The sequence below is a fragment of the Ruditapes philippinarum genome, unplaced genomic scaffold, assembly GCF_026571515.1.
Source record: "Ruditapes philippinarum isolate M1 unplaced genomic scaffold, ASM2657151v2 ctg8874_1_1_1_1, whole genome shotgun sequence".
NCBI lineage: Eukaryota > Metazoa > Mollusca > Bivalvia > Venerida > Veneridae > Ruditapes > Ruditapes philippinarum.
This window is the reverse complement of record NW_026866736.1, coordinates 2,316-11,265: the sequence shown is the minus strand read 5'-3', so window position 1 is coordinate 11,265 and position 8,950 is coordinate 2,316. Positions and strand designations below refer to the sequence as shown.

The following is an 8,950-nucleotide window of genomic DNA, read 5'->3' as shown; positions in this document are numbered from 1 at the left end:
TTTCTTTCACATGTTATAATTTATGTAATGCGTCAACAATAATCGAACATATTGGCATCTGGAAAGCTATAATAGAAATATGAATATTTTACGAATTAGCATTTTAACGGGTTTAAAGTTTCTGTTTTTACATATAAACCAAACAGTGTGTACACAATAAACTGTTTTTTACAGTATTTATATCAGTAAGCGTTAAAGGTATCGAAGTTTTAATGAATGAAATAAAAACATCAACAATTGATATTTTCGTTTAAATGACTTACAACAACAACAAAAAATGAACATTATTTTACAAAGGACTGGATTTCTCATTTCTTATATTGTATGCAAACTGAATATTTAAGAAGAGCTTTGTACGTCAATACTGACGCAAACGCATAGATCATTTATGTCTTACGCATATAAATTACAGTCTACAGGGACTATGCACTATATATGTTCCATTCTTTTCATTTACTGCATTTTGTGTTTCTTGAATTGTATATTTGACGTCTATGAATTATAAGAACGCCGTTGAAATGCTTCTAACATATCAAAATAGCAAAATGCAAGTTTAACCCCCCCCCCCCAAAAAAAAAAAACAACACAACTTAAAGTGACATAATCAGCAGTATATGTGAGGATTTCTGACAGGATTCTAAATATCTTAACTTAAGACGCTTTAAATATTCAAATTTAAGTTTTAAGACGTTTATTTGGTTTCGATTAGTGTGCTTAAACCTTTCTTTGTAGTTTACTTATAACCACACTGAATGCTGTAAGTATCAAAATATTTACCCGTCATGTCTCTGAACAGCAAAGTTACCTTAATGTAACAAGACATATATTCCTTTGATTTGGATTGTACCGGATATTAATGCATCATTTGTCAGGAATAAGTGCAAGAGTTGCATACAAAGCATTTAAACAAGAAAGCAATGTTCAATTGAGCAAAGTGAAGTTATTGCAAGCAGCGACTATATATGTAAGTAATAATAGGTTAATCATTCGAGACATTATTCTTTGAATCACAAAATTATATTCTTTAATAAAATGATAGTTTTAACATTTATCTCATGTACTATATACATAACAGAACTAGTGCTGCACCAACAAAAAGACATGGATGTATTTGTTTGTGCACTGATTGTGCCAGAAATGTGATTTATATGTGTTGTTTACAATAAACGTAGTTAAATTTCTTAGATTAATGTCTTTATATGATGTCTTTCCTTAGAAAATACGTGATTTTGAAAAACTATGGAATGACTTTATATTTGAATCGCTTTTTTCTACTGCATTTATTAAACGAATAAAAATAAAACAAGAAATAAAACATAGATTAACGCTTCAGGAAGAGAAAACATAATTTCAAGATAAACGTTATTTTAAGTACATAAAAGGAACACTGTAGACTTTTTTTTTATCCAAAACTAATTCTGTAACAAAGTAAACATATTTCAAGACAAATTATAATGTTTTACATTACATTAAATCAGTGAAAGTAAAAGATATAAGTTTATTTCATGCTTTCCAGTGTTTTATTGTAATATATCAGATGATTATATTCTGATAAAGCACTAGTGAAATTTATAAAATATAATTTTCACTGTAGCCGGACTATATCTGAATGCGGATTAAACGAAAATCATAACTAAATGGAATTACAGGTAGAAATAAATGGCGTCATGCGTAAATTTTGCTTCTTTAGGAAAAGAAAGTCGATGTCATCATACATAATGTTAAAAATGAAACACAATAAGAGAGATGTAACAGACCTATATTTCAAAATTGATAATGTGACGTTATGATGTGATGACGTCACAAGGGAGAATGCGCGACGTTATGCGCGGCAAAATTAGTAAAAAAGTACTTAAAATCACTTAAAAAGCATGAAATAAAAAGAAAATTTATATGTTTTACATATAAGATTGAAATATATTCCATTCGTGAACACCAGCTATTATGTTTTCACTCTTGGCTACGCCACTCGTGACAATATTGCATCTGGTGTTTACTCAGTGAAATTATATTTCAATCTTACATGCAAAACAAACAAATATCCTCTCAGTTAAGGTCAAAATTTGCAGCAACACAAAAGAGAACATAGAGACGAGAAAATACAGCAAGCTTGTGATACGCAATCTTTTATTAAATTCCAGATTGCTCTTGACAAAATATAACAATAAACATAGAAAAAAAAACAACACTTATCTCATTTGCAAACGGCTAGTCATATATTAGGACAATAAAGTGTGCTTTTTTTCTGGATGATTCTTGTTGCGGACGACCATCTATGAATGACACTTCTGATGTGTTATTTAGTATCACATATGTATAATTGACGGTACAGGTAAAATTGGGATGTTAGTCCGTTTTACACGGCCATAGGCCGTGTTATATTGTATTGGAACATGTTCGTCAACAAGTCATCCAATATAAAACCTTTTAAACAAAATATTACTATTGTCCTTCATACCATAATGCTTGTTGCAAATTAGTGATTTTTGTCGCTAATGTAGGATAAAATTACTATGATTATACTTAATTGTGCGTCTACTGTTCACTGTAGGGAATAGATTATTACAAAGCCCAGACATACTGGCACACGATGATGTATGAAGATTAAGATTTATTTCTTAAAAGTATTTATGTTTTCTTAATTTCTTTTTGGACTTAAGTTTATAATTTTAAAGAAATGTCTCGGTTTTCTGGACAGTCGCAATGTCGGAAATGACTATTAAATTTGTTATAACGAAAAAGTAAAAAAAATAAATAAACGAAACGAATTAACCCCGCATTTTTTTTTTTTTTTTTTTTTTTTTTTTTTTTTTTTTTTTTTTTTTTTTTTTTTTTTTTTTGTTTTTTTTTTTTCTTTTTTTTTTTGTTTTTTTTTTTTTTGTTTTTTTTTTTTTTTTTTTTTTTTTTTTTTTTTTTTTTTTATATTTTTTTTTTTTTTTTTTTTTTTTTTTTTTTTTTTTTTTTTTTTTTTTTTTTTTTTTTTTTTTTTTTTTTTTTTTTTTTTTTTTTTTTTTTTTTTTTTTTTTTTTTTTTTTTTATTTTTTTTTTTTTTTTTTTTTTTTTTTTTTTTTTTTTTTTTTTTTTTTTTTTTTTTTTTTTTTTTTTTTTTTTTTTTTTTTTTTTTTTTTTTTTTTTTTTTTTTTTTTTTCCTGTTTTTTTTTAAGAAACCTAAAAGCTTTAACAATTTACAAAATATATGAGCTGAATACACTGTAAAAACGGGTGTTTAAGTTTTAAACACATTTCGAAACACTTTTCCTGTTACACTTTGGAAACACTATAGAATGGAACACGTCACATGTTCACGAATAAACGCACAGATGTTCCCGTTTTACACGCTTCCTGGTGTTTCAAACTGAAACATGTGACACGTTTCATAGCAGAACACTTGTTATGTTACAGTTTGGGAACACCTGAACATGTACAGTAAACACAATTGGTGTTTCAAACTGGAACTTGCAACATGTTTCCAAACCCACATGTGCTGCTTTCAAAGTGTTCCTGATAAACATGTCACATATTTCAATTTCAAATGCATTACGTGTTTACTGTATATGTTCAGGTAAGATCAAAACAACTAAGGAAATACATGTACAGCATATTGTAACTACAAAAAATGCTAATAAAGTATTTTTGGAATTTATTTATTATAAGTTAACAATATACAGTTTTTTTCATTTTTAATTTAACATAATTCAAGAATACAACTTTGGTAAACACAAGCATGAAATGAGCTGTTAGAGCGACAACATGCCTGCACTATTCTCAATGCATTTACTCCGAAATGAGGCATAATTACCTTGAATGGGTATTAGTAAATAATATTTTCGTATCTAACACATGTACAAAGTTTCGGCTAAAATTCTATGACTGGAGATACAACTTTCACACAAAAAAAATACATAATTTTATATGTGCAGAATTTTCTAAAAGGAACAACATTTAGTCAAAATGCAGAACAGAGTTATTGGTCTTTTTATGTGAACTTATATTTGCATACACAAAATGGTGAAGTTCCAAATAAATATCAGAAGTCCATGGTTGCCTTTCTTTGTCTAAAAAACTTAACATTGTGTCATGCAACACTAATGCTATAATCATCTGTTGCAAGAAATATAAAATTATTAATTTGTACTAAGATAGCCAGATTTCTATTGGTTAAAATCATTCGCTTTTTATAAAATATGTGTGTTTTTTCATGAAATATTGTGCTATTTATATAAATGGATTGTGCAACAGTCATCCTCTGTAATTAGCATCATAGATGATCAGAAGCCATATATTAATAATTCATGATCATCATTAAGTACCATCTGTGATAAACATAAAATAAATAAATATAATAAAAAAGTATGTACTTAGTAACTTTTAATTTACTTGCAAACCAAAAAAATCTACAGTTAATGAAACAATTTATCTTTGTAACAAAACATAGGATAAAACAATTATGGATTTACTAGTCATTAAATATGATGACATGTTCACCCCTCAATAATGCCTTCAGCTGGCAAATATCATATCTAATTTATGAAATCAGTTCTTCAAAAATACTTATGATGAAGAGTGTGAATAGTTACATATAAAGGCATCATTAATGACTCTCAAAAAAGATTATAGTTAAGTAAAACATACTTCTGAGGAAGTGTAAACTGATAATTATCCAAATGAAATTAAAGTTCAACTTTTCCTTTGATGATAGCTGGATCACTTAAGTCACATTGGCTTCTTTTCTTTTCTCTCCATTTCCATGTTCATTCTCTTTAAATATTGAACAAATCCATAGCTCTTATGCCCATCAAACTGGTGCTGAAGTTCAGTTTGCTGAAGTAACCCACGCACCTGTGTATAAATACATATTTTATTCATTGTAGCATATTAGCATAAGAAGTTATTGCAGAAATCCCTATTCATTAAACATGGTAATGATTCAAATTTTGAGGAAAAGGTTTTTTGAAATTGTGATTAAGAACACAAAAACACATAAAACTGGAAAACACGCAGTAGCATTCTTTTCCTGAAAGCACAATGTTAAGTGTGGATATTTATTTTCTTAGATAGATCAATTCAATTCTTTCCTTTAAATAAAGTTTTGATTCATAACTCGCAAAAGAGATCTTAGCGTACTGAAACTGACATCAACAAAAACAAGCATAAAAGTCTGATAGGCAAATCACATACACATGGACAAGTCAATGCAATTTTATGAAGGAAGTTTGAAGCACTCTTCACCAGTGGTGTGAATAGTGCAAAATGTCATTTTATAATGTGATGCCAGTGACTCCATTTTTCAATGAGCATTGCGCATCAACCAAAATTTTGTGACTTATTATTACAATATTACATAATTGATCACAATAGAAATTTAGCATTAAAAACAGAAGTGAGTCATAATAATTAAAATTTGTTGAAAATTTGTTTTAACCAACCTGTGAATATGCCTTTGAATAATCTAGGTCTGCAAGGTAATACAAATCAATCGACAAAGCTAGGGCCCCTATTGAATCGGCTGTCTTTAGAAGAATGTGTGTACCATCACAAACAATAGCCATGTTCACAATACATTCATCGTTCTCAATTGCAACCAACTTTGGTGCCGACTCTGGTGCAGAAGAAAGAAGTGTCACAAGATTCCCATCATCTTCAAGCTGAAACAAATATCGATAATTTTTAAACATCGGTTTTTTAAAAGAACAAACTGTTAGCATTTGTATAAACCTTAGATATTATTCAAATTGAATGCTAAAAGCATTTTTAGCGTTATCATCAAGTGACAACTACCATGGAAATTTATTCTTTGTTAGAATAGTTTACCTACATAAATCAGTTTTGAAATAAAACTCGCATTAATTATTTATCAAACAAGTGTGCATGCCAAATATGACATGCTGGTAATTATGGAAATAAGATGTTAAGGTATATTCCCTAAAAAGTGTTGATGTAAAATATGTACACAGATGTACAGACATGTCAATCACTGAATCACAGCTGGTCACATAAAAAAGAAGTTTTAGGACATTAAAAGTTTTGAATATCTAACACCCTTACCATAATTATTTGCATCAAAGGCTGAGTCTTCTGGCCCTTCCCTTTTCTGTAAGCTGTTTCTGATTCTAAAGCCTTCAGCACTGCCACATTAAAGTCATCCTGAAAGCAAAATTATGAACAAACTAGGCTAACAGAAAGGTACAAAACTTCATATGAATAAGTCACGCCCATTTTTAACAGACTTTTTTCAATTGCTTATATTCTCATTTTCATCAGCATGTGAATTCTACAATGTAATCTCATACCCTTATACAAGTCTTAAATCAAGATGCGATATTTATTTATTTATTTGTTATTTCAATTTCGATTTCAATTACGAATTAATTAGATAGCGAATAGTTTTAACACCAACTAAATGAAGTGACGTCATAATTTACATTGCAAATGACATCATCAATGTTCATGTCATACTATACATGTAATCATAACAAACAGGCTAGACGATTTTCTTGTTATCTTTACTTTGCCGGCAAGCCTCGCCCTTTCTAGTCCTTATCAGCCTCGCCTGATAAAATTAATATCAAAAGACAGTAGCACGTTATTCTCTAGATCTATATGTTTTTGACTCGATATTCTTGAAATAACAAAGTGGGTGGGGAAATCAGTTTTATGGTTAATGAAAATGCTCTATTGCGCCCGTCTTAAAAAGATCTGCCTTTTCACTCTTTGAATTTGATCTACAAATACATAAGTACATCGTACTAACCTTTTGCTGTTGTTTTTTCTATGTTTTCCTTGCTAAATTCACGCAAAATGAAGAAAGGTATAAAATTTGCGCCAAAAAATTCGGCTGCAGCAGGAGAAAGGAAGTTAAATTCGTAACACCTCGGATAATATCAGAAGGTGTTCTTGATCGGCACTCATGACATACGCAGAATGTTCGCCCCTGAAACACCGGCGTTTAATACAGAGACACTTTCTCATTAAATATTTCTTAACATTCGTATTGTCTTATCCTTACTGTTATGTTTCTGTTGACTGTTATGTTTCTGTTTCTGTTTTGATTGTTATTAATAATCAAAACACGAGATGAGCTTATGACATAAAAGTAAACACAAACGTTTCATGTTTGCACACAGGCATGCCAATGTAAACACCAACCGTTTAAACACTGCACATTACTGTTTTAGTTATAAACACCCGTTCCATAAAGAAACGCATGTGTTTTTATACTGCACACAACGAGAACACATACGTTTTGTTAACAAACACCTGTGGAACGCGTCAGGCGTTACCATTTTTTACAGTGTATGTTCAGTCAGATTGTTTCCTAAACGTTTACGTTTTAATATTTAAGGTGACATAATGCATATGAAGAAAAAAGAAGCAAGCCTTCTATGGCAAACATATAAATATAGAAACCATAGCGAAACATTTGGCAGCAATCGTAAGAAAAAAAAACTAAATTTGTATTCAACTTTTATTAACGGTAAAAACAAAATATCGAAAATATTTAATTCCAATTGTCTTAATTTTTTTTACATTTAACATTCACAGAATATTCAACTAATGGAGTCTATGACAGAAGTGAGTAATCAGTTAGGTTTGCATCTGATGCATACAAATATCTTGCCTACCGGGACCAACAATAGACTAAATCATATTTTGCTCCACAAAGTCGTTCGTGACGCAATGTTATAAAATGTTCTGAATTAATCAGAGACATTGCATATATGTTCTTTGCACGACTGAGTTTTATACAGTCTGTGAGGTAGCTTGTGTGTTTCATTTTTTAGTCGGACATGTATATAGAACATGTTTAGAATATCAGCTTATCAAAATATCAACATATATAAATATTATTGGTTTTTAAGGTATTTTCATTACTTAAAATTCTGGAAACAAAGTAATCCCGTGGAAGCATTAATCACAACAAAATTACATGCAAATTTCTGACTCGGTTTGATTGAGTCTGTACATGATCGGGATAATGAATAAGTGCACATACCTCACGTCCCCTAGTACCGTTTTGAGTGGTACTCAATTCTCAACACTTGTTAGTGCTGGTATAAATCCCGACCAGAAGGACCAGAAAAATATTACAACACTGAAGTGAAGTACGGGGCAACTTTTTACAGCTAAAACACGGCATTCGACACCTGCTGTTGTAACATATAAAAGTCTGGAAACAAAGTGATCCCTCGGAAGCATTAATCACAACAAAATTACATGGAAATTGCAGACACGGTTTGATTAAGTCTGCACATGAGGGATAATGAATTAGTGCAACATCCCTCACGCTCAATTAATGCTAAAGTCATGGAATATTTGAATATTACCTTATTCATTCCATAATTTTACAAATCTTATAATCTAATAGCTCAATCAAGTTTGTTTTGTATTATGCATTGTGAAGTTACTGCTTTAAAGGAAAATGTAGTAAACTCTCTTATTGGGGTTTTTAATCTTTATTTACATACCGTTATTGCTATCTAGATTTCATTATATGTTATCTTATAGAAGATTTACCTCTACTGTTGTACAGGAACTTCTACTTTATGTAAGAAGAATAATTTTCGTTTCATTGGTTTGTATCGGAAATGGATGCATCTGTTTTCAGAAGTAGTTCAAACGTGACATAAGAAACATTTAAACAAGCTAGCAATCAATATAGTGTAGGTTCAATGGTGGCTCTTGAAAGCATCTAAATAATTAATGGCTACATATTAGAAAATGTTTTAAAACATTATAAAAATACCTATCAAATATGAATACATACATTGAAAGGGCGTCAATTATGATATGGAACAAAGTGCTTTTGCATAACGTTAAAAATACGCAAAAGGCTTTAATAAGTCTCCTGACTTCGTGTATGTAAATGTTGTCCAATATATTTTTAGCATGTATATGACATGACTACATGTTATTTTCTGATTGATTATTTCAATCCTACATTGCGGATAAT

The 8,950-nt window shown here is 29.8% G+C and overlaps 1 long non-coding RNA gene across 1 annotated transcript; it reads right to left on the bottom strand.

The window, feature by feature from the left end:
* Positions 1-5,430: 5,430 nt before the first annotated feature.
* On the bottom strand, positions 5,431-7,015 carry LOC132733542 (uncharacterized). Its single transcript, XR_009626178.1, has 3 exons — positions 6,752-7,015; positions 6,046-6,144; positions 5,431-5,645 (listed from the first exon to the last, which is right to left on the bottom strand). It is a non-coding gene; the product is annotated as an uncharacterized LOC132733542 (long non-coding RNA).
* Between the last annotated feature and the right edge of the window lie 1,935 nt (positions 7,016-8,950).